This window comes from Corapipo altera, unplaced genomic scaffold (genome assembly GCF_003945725.1).
Source record: "Corapipo altera isolate COAL_440 unplaced genomic scaffold, ASM394572v1 23, whole genome shotgun sequence".
In the NCBI taxonomy this organism is placed as follows: Eukaryota; Metazoa; Chordata; class Aves; order Passeriformes; family Pipridae; genus Corapipo; species Corapipo altera.
The window spans coordinates 8,827,382-8,844,365 of record NW_020884878.1 but is presented as its reverse complement, the minus strand read 5'-3'; positions in this window follow the sequence as shown (position 1 = coordinate 8,844,365).

The window sequence follows — 16,984 nt, the reverse complement described above, 5'->3', positions numbered from 1 at the left end:
GTATTATGAGTTACTGATAGAGGAAAAGCATAATTAACAATGCTTAGTTTCTGAGATCTACTGAACAGCAGAATGGCAGGGACTGTTCCGTGCAATGAAGTCTTTGCTTCTTTTTATCAGGATTTTTAGAATAGGTTAGTGCTTTGAAGCCTGAATTATAGATGTGCTGATCTGGACTGCAGCAGCAATGAACTCTGCTCCTGCCAGGACAGTGCTGCTGGAGAGGATATGGCAATATAAGCCTGTTTTTTGTTGTTGGGCTTGAAGGTGACCTAAAAGGGAACTGTGCAAATATTGCTTATACACTTGTTTGATCTGAAACTCTTTTTCAGTTCACCTGTGACATACCCTTGTAGTCCTTCTTTCTTCCACCCATTCCTTTGTATCTGTACTTTCAGAAGAGTAGTCTCTGCACTCAGACATTCATGAGGTGGGAGCAGTGGCAGAGTTAGTTGTGGGCAGGCACTTGGCATAGTGCTAATTCTGCCTAAGCACTTCTGATCTGGAAGGCAGAAGACCATCAATTTGTGAAGTTATGCCTCCATTTTTATCTCCAACATTTGTTTGTCCAGTCTGTTCATCCTGGAAGCAGCTTGGGGCAGAGACTGGTTTTTACAATATATTCATACAGCTCCTGGCACAGTGAACTGGACCTCCACTTGGACCTCAGAGAATTGCTGAACAACAAGAGTCCTGAAATGGCAAAAGAAGAGAAAAACTTGAGGGCAGTGGAGTGGTGACAATGTCTTTTGGTGTAGCTGTGCTTAATGGGGATAGACCAAGCCCTTGGATCGTGGCATGGGATGGCAGGCTCTGGGCACTGTGGGAACAAGTGGAGGGCTGTGATGAAAAGGCAGAATAGATATACAGTGAAAGTGGATCTGTTTTGAGAAACTGGTTTTCAGATGTTTACCTGTATCAAAGTTTCCCCAAATATTTTTTAGCCCCATTGCACCTTCTCCTGTTATGTCTTTTTAATATGTCATCTTTACTCACTCTCTCATTTCTTTTTCAGGACTTCCTATCTCTTGGATTAATAGTTTGGAAAAGCCACTGTGTTCAGGATCAGAGAGGCCTGAGGAGATTATTGCCAAAAGCAGAAAAACTTTTTATGAGACTGGGCTTTGTTTCCTGATCTAACCAAATATGACCTCCTGCTGATCTGCCCTTTCTCTGGTGCTGAGACACAACATCAGTTTTCTTTTGGGTTGTGAAGGAAGACTGGGAGGGAAGTGCCAAGGGATGAGGGAAAGGAGGGATTACTGGGGCTGGATAGTGTAGGGTAGTTGCTCCACTGAGCATTTCCCAGTCTAAGCGTCCTGTCACCTGAATTATCACTAGTGTTTATGAGTAAAAAAATAAACATCAGTAGAGTCCCAATTTCAAACTCTGTTTAGCAATCCTGAGCAGAGAGTCTCACTGTTTCTCAAATAACATTGAAAAAAAATAATTGGGAAATTAATTAACTTTGGCTATCGTTTAATTGCCCATACAAATGATAAAATATTTCTAAAATAATAACCTGAAAACTGTTTTAAAAAATCACTTTTCAGAATCCTTTTAAATTTACCAATGATAGAATGATTGCGAGTGTATATAAACCAGCTGCTTTCAGACGCAGGTAAGCTGCTATTGAAAAGAGATATAATCCTAACCGTTTATGCCTGCTTTTGATGATAGTGCAGTTGAGTATTGTGTTATTTAATAATGCATTCAAGCACCTGTTTAGAGAAGGTACATTCCACTATGGTCCAAAATGAAAACAACCCCATTGCTTGTTGGGGTTTTATTCATAATTCTTGTATCATGCTCAGATTAGAGTATACATTGAATCTCAGATGAGCATTACCTAAGGCACATTGAGTTAAATGCACTGTATAAACTAGGCACAAACCACAAAGCTACCTTTAACTTGCACAAAACAGCAAGTAAAAATTGATTAAAATATGCATTCTGCTAATATAACGGCTGGTCTCGGTATAAAAATTAATTAATGCTAATAGTACACAATCAAAACTGCTTTCAGAAATCTTCTTAGAACATTAACTAAAATGTTCATCTTTTTAATGCATTTGACTGAACCTCTGAGACTAAAAGCTTTGCTTCCTCCATGCAAATGTGACAAAAAAAAAAATCACAGCCTGAATTTTCAAGTGGTTATTTTATAGCAACCTCCCCCAGCCATTTGCTTTTGGATTTCTTGTTAACCTGAGCCTGGTCCCAGGCCATGTGTGAGGTTGTACTATTAGCTACTACAGATTAAGGTGGCAGCCCTGGGAATCGAGGCCAATAACATATGCAGATTGAGCCACAGAGCAGAGAAGGAGATAACTAAATGAAAAGAGGGGAAAGGGTATTGTGTTTAAAGAGGCAGCACGGCGATATTCCAGGCTTTCGGCTCTCAGTTATTCTGAACATAAGGAGTGAATATTTATTAAAAAAAAACAAAAACAAACAAAACCAAACACCAAAACCAAACCCCCAAAAACAACCAACCTCCAGGGCACTCTCTTCTTTTTGGTTTGTTTGTTTGGTTTTTACATTTGGGCAAGACATTTCACTTCATTGGAATGAATTTTCCTTAGCCAGTTTAATTTCAAAAATACAAAACTTTAAAGAGTTAGTACTGTGGGATCAGCAAGTGTCTAATCATCTCACTCCCATGGGATATTACTAGAGGTGTTTTGGTCTGGCCTAGACTTTGAGCTTTCAAAGCAAGAATTCCCTTTGGATAGTGTCAAATCTGTAAGTATCATTGGTGTATATTTCCAAGAAAAAGCCTTCAATATAGGCTATGAGTTATTTAAAAACAGAAGTGGCTTCGATACATCAATTTTATATATATACACACACACCAGCTCACAGATAAGTATACCTATATATATATATATATATATATATATATGTAAACTTCTCCTTATTCATAGGTACTGAGTTATTCCCTTTCTTGTTTGTCCCCTCTCTTTCCTATTCCATCTGACCTTGCTCTCTACTTTTCTTCTCTTTCTCAGAATCCACCTCAAAACTTTCTGAGTTTCAGGTCCTTTTTTCCCCTCATTTCCCCAGATACCTCTGCATCTTACTAAAAATTCAAAGGCGTTTAAAACCAAAAATGTCTGGCTTCAGAGATATGCTACCAAAACCTAAACCAGCAACAGTTTATATTATAAAATGGCTTTGTCTAGAACTTATCTGCCAAAAGGTCTAACCAGCATTCTCAAAACCCTGGCACCTTGACATACATGGTTTTTCACAGTTCCAGCACCCATCAGATTTTTTCCATTAGTGTTTTTAGCATACGTGGTGATGAAACCAAACAACAAACAATTCCTTTCAGTGATGTAAATATAAGCAAACTCCCCAGTTGCTGATGTTCTCAGCAATCTGGGACAACAGGAACCTTAGATTCAATTTCCAGCTCCTAAGTCAGCTGGAGAAGGTCACGTGCTATAGTCATGTGTCAGTTTCCTCTCTTCGGAGGAAGGGGTCACATCCTTTGCTCCTTCTCTGTTTTATGGAACTAATTTTGGTTTAGTTTCACATTTCCCTGAGGAAACTTAGGGAAGTGTATCCAGAACAAGCCACCTCCTGTCTTCAGCACCCTCTACCCTCTGCTTGTGTTCTGGTATGGTCAGCTTCACAGTGGACAATTTGCCATCTTCTCAGTTTTGCTTTGGGTACATATTTCATCGTCGTGTACTTTCTTTACAGGTACAGTGTATTGTCTTTGTTCTCTTCTAGGCTTACAGTGACCTGGGCCATCTCAGCCATGAATATCTGTCACTGCTGTCACAGAGATCCAAAGTGCTGCTCCTCTATGGAGAGATACTCTCAAGGCAATCACTGATGCTGTCTGTTTCATGCTTTTTTCCTCTCCTTATACATTTTAATAACCAAACCATTAACATACAGAAACATTTCATCATAAGCCAGGTGAGAGCTAGCTAGTACTTTTTTTTTTTTAAATTTTTGTGTGTTCTAAGTTTCAAAGACAATTTAACATTACAAAATCTCAACAGATGACTTAAGGAGGCATTATTAATGGAATTATTAAACAATTAAAATCAAACCTTTAATGTAATTGAACAAAGTGTTCATCCACCAAGCCAAATGGAATGAGTAGTTATATGTTTTGAGAGGACAGATGGATGTGTGGTAAGTCATCTAATTTCCTGGGTAGCTCGAGAAATCAGCAAGCTACCTAGAAAGACACAGATAACAGGACCTGTGGGATACTCAGGGCTAAATGACCCTAAAAGGAGGACAGCTTTCTTTCAACAACATTTACAGTCACACATTAGAGAAGCTGATAATAATTAAAGAATTATTTTTAGGGAGAAAAGACATAACAATTGATTCATTGTTATGTCCTTTACAGCTTCTGCCTGGGGATTATGAATTACGGGTAATCCTGAGAAAGACTCCTTCCTTTTCATTATTTCAAACAGAGATAAAGTTGTAGGTGATGAACAGGGCTTTAAGATTGGTGAAAGCCCATTGTGATGGGTTCTAGCTGCAAGCCTTCTGGCTTTGGCTTGAACCTGTCTGAGAACTGCTGAGACACTCACTGACTGTTCCAACCACATTAAGCAAGATTGCTAATAAGTGCCTGAACTTAAGGAAAAACTCACTTCTTTAAAAGAAGTGCTTACTACAGCACAGGTAAAGATTTGATCCAGGGAAACCTCGTATAATGTAAATTTTATTTGAAAGTTTTCTGTGATCATATCACACCAAATTACATAAAATCTAATGTAGAAGTGGATTACTGGGGAAAATCATAGGCCCATCAAATGTAGTGTACTGTCCTTTAAAAATAGCTTGCAATGAATGTTTAAAGAAAGCATTTCAGAAGAAAGCAAATACAGATTCTTCTCTCGTATAGTCTCCTAGTTTTTCGTAATGTGTTGTACAAGGGGATGTATGAATGGGACATCTGATGTCTTTTCTTTCATAGTTGCCAATTATTCTGAAACAATTTATACTATTAGCATCCAAAACATATTCTACAAGGAGTTCCATAGTTACATCAAAAGATACTTCCTTTAGTTTGTTTTAAATCTGATGCTTGATATTTCACTTCAGATCGGAATCCAAATGATTTTGTCATCTTTTTTTTATTTTTTTTTTTAATTATAAGATCTAGTATAAGATCTGTCATTATTTATCTTTACTTCAGAGTTTTTTTCCTTTGTATAGACTTGCATTTTATGTCACCTGCCCTTTCATCACTGAGCTACTCAGCATTGTATTCTTCTCATCTAAACTTAACTCTCTGAATGCCAGATATCTAGTCTAAGCTAGTTCTGCCCTATGACAGGCATCTAAAAGAAACAGGATGAATCATTGGCTGGAAACACCTTTGTTTTACTCATTGTTTATAGCATCCCTGCTAACTAATTTCTCTAAAAGCCTTCTAATTCTGTTGTTTTTTGTTTGTTTGTTTGTTTTTCCCAATATTTCCAATTAATTTACCCAGCAGAGAAATTAGATTTACTGCTCTACAGTTTCCTGGATCTCCCTCCCCCACCGCAAAATGCTTCAAAAATTTTGTATTATATTTCCCACCTTCATTCCTTTAGTACTGAGGTCAATTTAAGCACTAGGTTACACACCACAGTGAATAGTTTGGCAATTTCATATTTGAGTTCCTTTAGAGCTCTTGCATGATCTGGTCCTGATGATTTGTCACAATTCGTTGTATTGATTTGTTCTTAAACCTCTTCTACTGACACATCAGTTTAAGACAGTTCCTCAGATTTGTCCCTCCATAAAGAATAGTTCCGGTATAGAAACCTCTTGAAGCTCCTCTGCAGTGAACACTGATGCAAAGAATTCATTTAGCTTTTCTGACATGGCCTTATTTTTCTGGAGTGTTCTTCTTACATCTGTAGGCCTGATTGACTCCCTGGCAGGATTCCTGCTTCTGATGTGTTTAAAAAAAAAAAAAGAAAAAGAAAAAGAAAAATATGTCTTTAGCAAGTTATTCTGCAAAATTTCCTATCTCCTGCATTCTTTCAGTTTTGTGTTTAGGCTTCTACAGGTTATATTCTCTTTCATTTTCCCTTGTCAGAAAATATAGCACGTGACACAGCAAATAAAAGAAGCGAACAAGTAGAACAGGGTTTTGGGAACAGGGCAAGAGAGACACAGTGACAAAAATACAAGACTGTTAGCTATTCTTAAAATTTCAAGAACACCAGCAAATGTCAATGCTTGTCTAGTCTCCTCCAGATATTGTAAAAAAAGGTGAATTTTACTAAAGAGTGAGAATTATTGCTAGCTAATATTTTACATTTCATTAAGGTTCTTGAGAAAAAAAGTTAATTTCTAATTTAAATATTTGAGAAAAGTTGCCTTTTTCTTTTTTTCTGGTATCCCCCAGTTTGTGGAAAGACTACATCAAAGAGTAGTAACACTTTTTTTGTTTCATTTTAACCATGAAGTGATTTTGCATAAAAGATCTATTGCAATGAACTTCACAGTATGTTAGTAGAAAAGTTTTACTGGTTGGCTTCAAATATTTTAATCCACCTTTCAGCTCAAATTTTCATTTCTATTTGTATGTTCTCTCAGTTCATTGTCATCCTAGATTTTCAAGAGGGCTTCGTTACTGTCAGCATCTTTTGTCCTCTCTTTCTTTCTGTACTTTGTTTGGAGAAAGAGAAAATAGCTGAGTGTAAGTGAAACTTTCTCCTCTCTATCTGAATTCCACCAACTGAGTAATAACGTACGTAAGTGGAAGGACTTCTGCATATAATACTGTTGGGTATTTGCTAATGCAGTGGCATAAAGATTGCAGAAATAGTGCAAAAAAAGATATATGAAAGGGAGAGGGATAGTTGAGACAAAATGGGTTGCCTACTGATAGATCTTGTCTGCAGTCAACAGCAGCCTAGAAATTTGGGGGAGGAAGAGAAAACAAGAAAAAGAAATAACTGAAAACAGATGTTTTCTGGCAGTTCTGCTTATGGTGCTCACAGAAAAATTAAATACTAGATTTTGTATCAACAAGCATTTACCCGTTATTTTAGTAGTTAATTTTGCTTAAGGAAGTAATTGTTGGAAAAGCAGATTAAATATATGTGGTGTATTGTTGTTGTTGGCCCTATATTGTCTAAAGTTCTAGAGAACACCTTATTTTTAATTTTGCTGAATATGATTCCGTATAACATAAGTGTTACTAGTGCTGCAGCATACAATGTCTCAGTGTATGCATATGCCTTTAGGTCTCGTAGTCTCAGAGTCGGAAGTAGCAAAGCTTATGGATTCTATACCATAATATTATTTACTTTGATACTTCATCTCAGATGCAACAAACTGTTTACAAACATCTTTACTCGGCATTCTACAGATAGCTGTTCCTCCTGTTTACAAACAAGTTACACTAATTTAATGACTGCAATTACATAGAAAGATTACCAGACCACTTGAAAATCCCCTACTAGCATTCTTGCTTATATTAGCGTACCATTCTCAATTAGAGTAATATATGTGTGATGATTCACTTTACTGCAAAACTCAATTTGGAGTTCTCGTTAATCCACATTGTGTCAGTGTTTAACACCTAATATAAATAAATGCCTCTGATTTTTTTCTTGTCAGAAATAAAAGACAAAGTTAATTGGACTACTTCATAGAATAATTTTTATGTACTAAAGTTTGTTATTTGATTGTAGTAAAATAGGCCACTTTCACTAGGCATAGCAACATCTGGTTGATTTTCTAAGAGGGGATAAATATATTTCTCTGAGTTGAAAGGTAACAGTGGTAGTGACAGAGACATCAGTGACCTATCTCATGTCCAGACAGTGATCATCTCATTGCAGAGGAGTGTCTATGAGCACTCTCTAACAGAAGAAAGTAGAAGCTGTACTCATTTACAGAAAGTCATCTTAGCTGATGTATCGGCTTGCACTCAGGACAAGCTTTTCGTTTGTCCTCATCTGCAGAGCCAAGTTATTGGAATGGAAGCCACTAGCAGGCTAAGGAGGGAAGGAATTTAAAAGCCTGGGAGAAATGCATGTTAAAATCTGTTTAAGACAATATGAAAAACTGCTCACGTACATACAAATAGGTGAAAATTCTTTTTCAGCTTTATTTACCTGAGAATGAATTTCAGTTTGAAGAGGCCTTTATGTCGTTTCAGGCAAAGCACCTAAGATATAAGCAATTTTCAACAAGAGTACTACACATTTGTCTTTATAACAATTTGTATGTAACAGCTTTTATGCAAATGATGCTAAAGTGGCACCTTTTTTCTAAATTGGACATTTTTATGGTTATAATTTTCTTCTGTAATAACAGCAAAAAAATGGTTGTCCCAGTGGAGTTGAGCGTTTCATCTCTAGTGCTGTTTTGTGAAGTTGGAATGACAAGTTTCTTTCATTTGCGCAAGGAATGACAAAAAGAAGTATTTTTTGTCATTCTTGTCTGACTTGGTTGAGACAGTTACACTTGGAAGCAGCACCAGTCCCCTGACACCAACCTCTTCTCTGCCATCAAGACTGGTATCATAAAGTCATAATAAAACTTAAAGGAACTAAAAAATATTGCATTCTCTCTGTTTCTGCTCTTTGAAGGACATAAATTACTTCGTTAGTTTAAGCAGTTGCTGCTTTGGTATGGTCTTTGGCATTGATTCCCACTCATTCTTCAGAGGTCAGACAGGTGACTTTTACAGTCCATGGTCTTGGATTTAATTAACTATGATACAAGAGAATTTATGTATTTCATGCAAACATTCCAAGGCATTAGTATAATAAACCAAGTAAAATAGGCAGGTTCTTGTTGCTTAATTGACTATGCAGTTCTGCAACAGTGATGTGAGAAATTCTGGGTCTTTAACAATGATTAAACTTTATCCCAGCTACCAATTAATTAGTGATCTGTAACCAAGAAACTTTATGATGGATGATCTTACCCCCATAAAGTGATAAATTGGTAGACTTTAATTGAGACATACAATAAGGTTAACAAAGTCAAACTGAAGTCTGATACTTCATCTCATAAAATAGAATCTCATAAAATATAATTAACTGTACTATTTAGTAAAAAACCCACAAATGTTTATTTGAATCTGAACAGCCAATAAATACTAAAACCCCTTGTGTCTCTCTCTTTAAACTATGTAGATAATATCTTTATACCTTCTATATATAAACTAGTTAAATTCAAAGTCTATATTTAAACACTCTTAGTGCTGATTTTTATTTCTGCCATTCAAACATTACCAGTAGTGCTCCTTGGCATTCTGTACATTGGCCTAGTGTGCTGGTTTTGGTTATGATAGTTAATTTTCTTCACAGTTGCTAGCATGGGACTATATTTTGGATTTGTGCTGAAAACAGGCTTGAAAATACCAAAATGTTTTTGTTATTGTTGAGCAGTACTTACACAGAGTCAATGCCTTTTGTGCTCCTCCTCCCACCTGACCAGGAAGTGGGGTGGCACACACAGGGAGCTGGAACAGGACACAGCTGGGACACATAACCCCAGCTTGCCAAAGAGATACTCAGTACCACATGATGTGATGCTCAGCATATAAAGCTGGGGAAAGAAGAAGGAAGGATGGGGCATTTGGAGGGATGGTGTTTGTCTTCCCAAGTCACAGTTATGTGTAATTGAGCTCAGCTTTCCTGGCAATGCCTGAACACTTGCCTGCCCATGGGAAGTGGTGAATGAACCCCAGTCTGTACATACATCCACAGTTGCCCCATCCTAGCAGCAGAATCTGGCACTTGTCTTTGTTAAACTTCATACAGTTGGTGATTGCCCAGCCCTTTAATTTGCCTAGGTCTCTCTTTGCAGGGCCTCTCTGCCTTCAAGGGAGTCAACAGCTCTTCCCAGCTTTGTATCATCCAAACTTACTTAGTGTACCTTTGAGTCCAGCATCCAAGTTGTTTATGAAGATGTTGAAGAGAACTGGGCCTAAGATGAAACCCCACGAGTGACCACTCACTAGCCTGATGTAATCCCATCTTCTATAAACCCGTGTGCCTGGCCCATGAGCCAGCTGCCCATTACTTAGCTAATCCTCCTTGGTGAATTGGAGAAAATCCCAATACAGAAGAAGTCCTTTGGACTAAAGACAAAGGAGGCATCCTCACGGCCTGAGGACGCGTTAGGGATAATGAAAGAGCAGCTCTTATTTTCTGAGACAAAATGCAGCCATCCTTTGGAGAAGGGAGATCAGAGTTCAGTCTTCCTGACTGAACTGAAACAATATGCTGTTTGTAGCTTGCTGAATTTGGCACATGAAATTTGAATTTAGAGCTGCTGCGGTTGCTAATCCAATTGACCTAAAAAGGCAAGACATAGGGCCTTTCCAAGGGCCAAACAAACACACAGTCAGTGTTTTCATTTTGCTTTTTTTGGACTGGATATCTTTCTACACTTTTATTGCAGGAGAGAGAGTTATCTATGAAACAAATCTTATGTTTGTGATCCATAATTCACTTGTTACTTGAGGCATATCATAGAGCTAACCTTAATTAGTGTACTAATGAACTGAAGGGTTGAAGTTTGGCACTTCTTTTTTTCAGAATTCTTATGGTCTGGAATGGTTTACATTAGAAATATAAGGTGATGTCTCTCTGCTCAACAGTTTTTGTCTTTGAGGTTCCTCTGTTTTGCATTGTACCTTCAATTTCAGCTATGCAGTACCTATACATATAGTTTCTGAACTACCAGAGTCAAGAATGACTTGAGACGTCTTAGAATTTCAGCCAAGGCAAAGCTTCAAAGCAATTAAAGCAATAACTGTGTATGTGAAAGGAATTTCCTGAGAATAATGACTAGGGGGAGGTGTTGATTACATTGATAAGTATTTTAGAATGTTAATACTAAAATTTTGCTTCTAAATTCCCAGAATAAAACACTGTTCAGAGTTATTAACGTTCTTATAAAGACATACTGGCAACCTGTGTCCTCCTGTCTCTGAAAAATTAAAAAAACAGTGGATACAGCTGTATAGGTGAAGTATCTTACATGTTTGGGGCACTCCCACAGAAACCATATCTTGCCTTTAATTATTTGGATTACTTAAATTTCTCAGTACACCATCTAATTTACAAATATCTGCTTATGAAGAAACACTTCTGGTATTACAGGGGTGAGGGTGTTAATACATTATTTACATTTTAGAAGCAAAAATGTCTTTTTCTCACCCTAATATTAATTAATAAATATTTCGTACATTTAATAGCCCTTTCATCTGAAGTCCTCAAAGCATCTCCAGATGCTTTTACAAGGGGGCAAACTGAGGCAGATAGTTACTAGGCAGCATTTTCAAGGTCACTTTGTATGTTCCTGGTGGAGCTACCAATGGATACTCTAGAGCGTTGACAGCGAATCCTGAAACCAACCAACCCCCCTGGCCCACTGCACTGCATGAGCAAATCTATGTACACTAATAGATTATTAATGTTCTGACAATCTAATGGTTTACTTAGTTTGACGTACCTTTAGGGCTTTATAATTAAGGAAATATGTGTTAACATTAGTATTAAAATAATTTTTTGTCAAATATTCAGTGGAATCAAGTTAACAAATGCTTGTCTGACTATCCCTGAAAACTAGTGAGGAAAATAGTTTCTACAGGATGTGTGGATGATTTCACATAAAATTTTTTTTTACTTTTCTAAATGAAATGTTAATAAGCAGGGTTAAAAAAGAACCCAATTTTAAAAAATATATTTTTAAATTTATTTTCAAAGTCCTAATCACCTCAGACCTAATTAGTATTTGCACCATGGCCTCTTTACACTTTTCTGGTAACTTAAAAGCACCTGGAAGTGTGATGGTCTAGGGAAATTTAAAGGGAAAAAATATATTGCTTCAATGTTGTCTTATGTATTTGACATTACTTTTACTCAGTAGGAAAAATAAAGTAATACAAATACTTCTGATAGTGTTTTTAGTGTCATAAATTATATTTACATCTGACTAAAAGAGTTTTTGGTGAAACCTCTGCTAACTGGAGTGATCACTGCATCATGAATAATCAAATGGGATTAGCCAACTGTGTCCAGGTCCAATTGTCCTCTTATTGTCTACAGAAAAAGCATCCTTTGATTTTAGACTACTTTATAGTCTACTACCATAATCCCTGCTAGCCTATCACCAGAAAACCATATGAATTCCTTTTTTTTTTTCCTTAAAATATTGAATGTTCTTTATCCATTCTTGTTTATCTGCTGCCTGTCTGTAGCATGCATGACAGTTCACTATTCCTGTCATCCTGGTGTGTTTTGTGCTTCGTTAATTATGAAAATCACATGGTGATTACAAAGCCTTCATGTGCAAATCAGAAAACATGATGCACAGTTACACATAGCTATTTACCACAGTCATCAGTAACTGCAGGATCTCAGGAAGAACACTCACAATTCCCCTTACAACATTATTTCTCAAAAGCATTCCTTTTCTATAGCAAGGTAATGGACTGAAGGAGTACACAGATCCTCATCTCCCTTACCTTGGTGTAAATTAGGAACAGCTTCTCCGAATTTTATGCTGTTGCTCTGAATAAGCAACAGAGATCAGAATCTGGCTCAGGAACTTTGCATATTCACTATTAAACTTGGAAAAGGGAACCCCTGTCTGTCTCAATTTCCCAAGTGCTATCTGTCTGTTACCAGGCACACACACATTAATTGTGTGTTTTAAAACTTTGTTTGGTTGAACTTGTCATCCTAGGCTAAAATTGTGTGACCTAACTTGTAGTAGCTTTTGCAGTGAAGGTATCATTTACTGTTGAGTATATTTTACTGTGCTGTTATAGATCTTTTCACTCAACCAGCTGTCTAACATGTTGAATAGTCTTTCATCTTGTCAAACACTTCCATTCCCCTTTCTACAGCTTTCTCAGCCAGCATGTACACACCTAATCAATCTAATGCCACTGTCTCCAGACTTTAAAACCAAAAAGCACTGCCCAAACTACTTTTTTTAAAGAGACAGTCATCCTTTTCCAGTAAATTCATAATCAAGAGGACAGATAAATTGCTAAATGAGAAGAAACACGTCTCTGAAACTGTTACTCTAGGTCCAACCTCAGAGCTCCGGTTCACTCACTGAATCTGTCATTCAGTAAAGGCTGTTGGGGGCTTCCCTTCACACTGATTGTGTATATGTTAATGTAATTTAATTTAATAAACATATTACACACGGAGCTGAGTTTAAATCCTCTTGCTTTTGCTTATATATACTTTTTTTTTTTTTGCCATTTTTAGACAAACAGGATTAGTCTGCCTCAATCTGTTCAATGCCATTTTTCTTTTTTTTTTTCTTTTCCTTATCCTTCGTCAATGGGAACTCCATTAGTAGATTGATATTTACATCATACAGGAGGCAGGTGGAAAAAAAAGCCATTGGCATTTTGGCTTTCAGGTGGCCCCTGCTATATGATATAGTATATACCTTACATGGTATGGAGTACTCATTAGGGCTGCTTTTATTTTTATTACTTTTATTTTTATTAGATATATTACCTTCTGAGACTGTATGAAGTGAACCATGTCACTGGGTGAGATTACTACTCAGTTAATAGCAGTTCTGAAATCAGTCAATTGGGAATAGGCTATGTTGCAAGAACCTCTAAAATGTGAATATATGCGATAGGGGACAGGGTAGCTCTCCGAAGGGGAGGGTTTCTCTTCTGTTGCCGGATTCTCTGGCGGAACGTTTTTCAACTGCGTGCTCATTTCTATACATGCTTTTAGTTAAAACAGATAACAACACCTGAAACAAATACTTTCATAGCCGGCAGGTACATATGAAATAGAGAGGCCTGAACAAACAGGTAGAGGTGGGTGCTTTGTATTTTCAGTCTGATTTTGAAATACTAAGGATGGAGGGAGGTAAAGACACTTCAACCTTTAAGCCCCTTTGACATTCACAAAGTGCTAAAAGTCAGCTGGGGTCTCTGCTCTGACAAATTTGCATCTCTTTGAATATGACGCTTGAAAAGCCAAGCCGCTAGATTAAATTTTGCCATGGAGAAAATGAGAAAGGCTTCCATCTCCCAGGTCTACTGGGAGGATCTTTATGGTTGATTTACTTTTCTTAAATAAATATTTCTTTATGTGTTTTCTCTAGTTTGTGTCCAGCCTTCCTCTATCACACATGCTGTAACTTCTGCCATTTATATCAGCCCACAGTTAGTCAACCTGGGCAGAGTACAAGGTAAAAGAATATTTCAATCTAAACTGCATATCCTTTCTGTGTTTCCTGATTAAAATTTGCAAGCTAACCTTGGAATAAACTATACCTGACATGACTTCTAAAATAATTTACACAGTTTATAAACCAGGGGCTAAATCCTACAAACCCTCCCCATGCCATTTGTATGCAGAAGGACTGCAGATTTGCCGGAGCAGGCCCAGCTGTGTAGCCGAAACCTTACTATAGAGGACAACAGGCAGAATGATAATTATAGTGAACCCATAAAAATAATAAACTGATTGCCCATTGAACAAAATCTACTAAAGTATGAATTATCTAATGAGCTGCTGCTGTGGTTCAGGCTGTCTTATCCTGCATTAAGTCAACAATGACAACAATGACACCACGGACTCCCTACCACAGGGAGGGTGAGGGTAGGTTTGGCACCGATTTAGAACTGTAGAACTGTAGAACTGTATCAGCTAATGATGAATAAAAGGGCGTATGTAGAGGCAAGTGTTTCAAGGTTTTATAGAAGCTTATAATATGGACTCTATTTATTTGCTAAGTATTTATGGCAACTCACGAATTTATAACCATGTGAGGAAAAAAACTTTTCACAGATGTTGAATGTAAACATTGTTTTAATGCTCATTGATGAAATCCCAAGTACACTGCTGTTGTCCTTGCATTATTAAATAAGGCTAGTGCTGGAAATCATACCAGATTTTACAGCAAAATTTAATACCCCTCCATTGTATCTACATTTGGTACTACAGGAGACTCATTATTTTTGGAATTTCTAAAGCAGAATAAAAATTTTCTTGTGAGCTGAGACAATTCCCTCAATGCTTTACTTTACTCTGTCTTTGTTTCCTCAGTGTATGTGAAATGTGTATACAATAGTGATCACACCCAGAGCCAGTAGGAGATGTTGTGTGTGAAGGGTTTTTTTTCCTCTACACAAAAGTTGTTTGCAAGTTCTGTGCACAGTAAAAGCTATGAGAAATCACATGTAGATAGTTTTCCCTTTTTCATTTCCTTGCTGGGTTCTTATAATTTTCTGGCAGGTCACATTGCATTAGAATGAAATGTGATCTTTAGTTAAGACTTACCGATGCATCCTGCAGCTTTAACTCAGTCATTTCGGTTCTGGTTTAGCCCAACATGTGTCTCTTGAAATAATTCAGGAGAGCAGATTGATGATATACTTAGCAGAGGAATAACAGCATTGGAGACTGCCAGTACCAAACAATCCAGGTATTAAATGTATCTAAGCATCTGAGGAAGAAATCTAACTTTCTAGAGAAAATAGGAAAAATATCTAGGAACAATACAAAGTTTCTGTTGATATTGATGGGAACAATGAGATATACACTTTTTAAAGGACTTAAACTGGATTTGAAAGTCCAGTTATTGCAAACTGATCCTGACCATCTTAACCTCAGAATCTTACTCTTATTTCAGGGTCTCATTCAGGTCTGTTTGCTTCAGATGACACTGTGGCATTTCAGTTCAGACAAAGAAATCTTTAGAGGAAGTAACTCTTTTCCAGTAACTAAATGTTTTGAAGCTTTTATATAACATTCATTTACACACCCAAATTTTCTCACACCTCTCAGTGTTCATTACTTTTGGTAGCTGTGTCTTCCCCTCTCGAATCCAGCTGGTCTCTCAGTGGTCTCAGGCCAGCTTTCACCCATGGTCACTCTGCTGCTCTGCACATTGAACTTGCCTGTTCCTTCATGTCATTCCCTACTTTTGGAGAACTCCCCTAAATGTGACAGTTTATTTCTTGTTGGAGACTGCAATCACCTCCAGGACTGTAACATAAGTATAGCAGTGGGACCTACCAAATGCCTCCTTGCTGAAGGAAGAAAAGTGAGTCGGTCCCACTTAGGTACAGAGCTCCACAGAGAGGAATGGTTTGGGGTGCAACAAACCCCTTTCCTGAGCCCCAAGCCAGCTATTGTGGGATGGTGACTCAACACAGCCCAGAAGATTGAGCACAGCCTAGATATTTTTGTTCAGAATTAGGCCCCTAACTCCCAGCAAATCCACTTCCCAGATAGGGTAATGACTTAGATGCCTTTCTCTAAAGAAAGAAGAAAGTGAGTGATCTGTGAGTCTCTGAGAAAAGCACTTCAATACCTCATTTGAATAGACCCTTATACGATACATTGGAGTTTCTAGGACAAGTCCCTTACAAATGGATCATTACAGCGGTAAAAGGCAGTTTATTATTTAACCAATTCAGGCTGAGTGCAGACTGGAGAGTATCGGCACTTACATTGATTGTAAGAGTCTAGCAATTAATGAACAGTTTTTCAGCAACAGTCTAAGGAGAGAGTACAATGTGCCTGAATAGGTGTGATTGAGGAGGTATACACCTAATTTGGAATAAGCCTGAAGGTAAGGGCAATGAAAGCAAGATATTCCCATAACCCATTGCCAATATTTTGTCCACACATCACAAGTATTCTTAAACTTACATGGATTAAACTAGACACTTTTGATCTGAGTTTCAGCCCTTATGTGCTGCTTATCAGCAGTAGATCCCAAAACACTTTACAGAAGAAGGCAGTTGTCTCAAAAGCCTCCTGGGACCTACTGTGAGTCATCATAACTCATACTAAGGGTGTGAACAAATGTCTCTGATAGTCAGAGTCTAGAGGAAATACATAGATGTGCCTCAAAAAAGGCACTTTTGTCTCCATCCTGGTGTGGAGCTCTGGACAGAAATGGTCAAATGGTCATGCTTGATGCAAAACTAATACCGTTGTACAGATATAGATGTACAGGATGGTAAAGTGTGGCT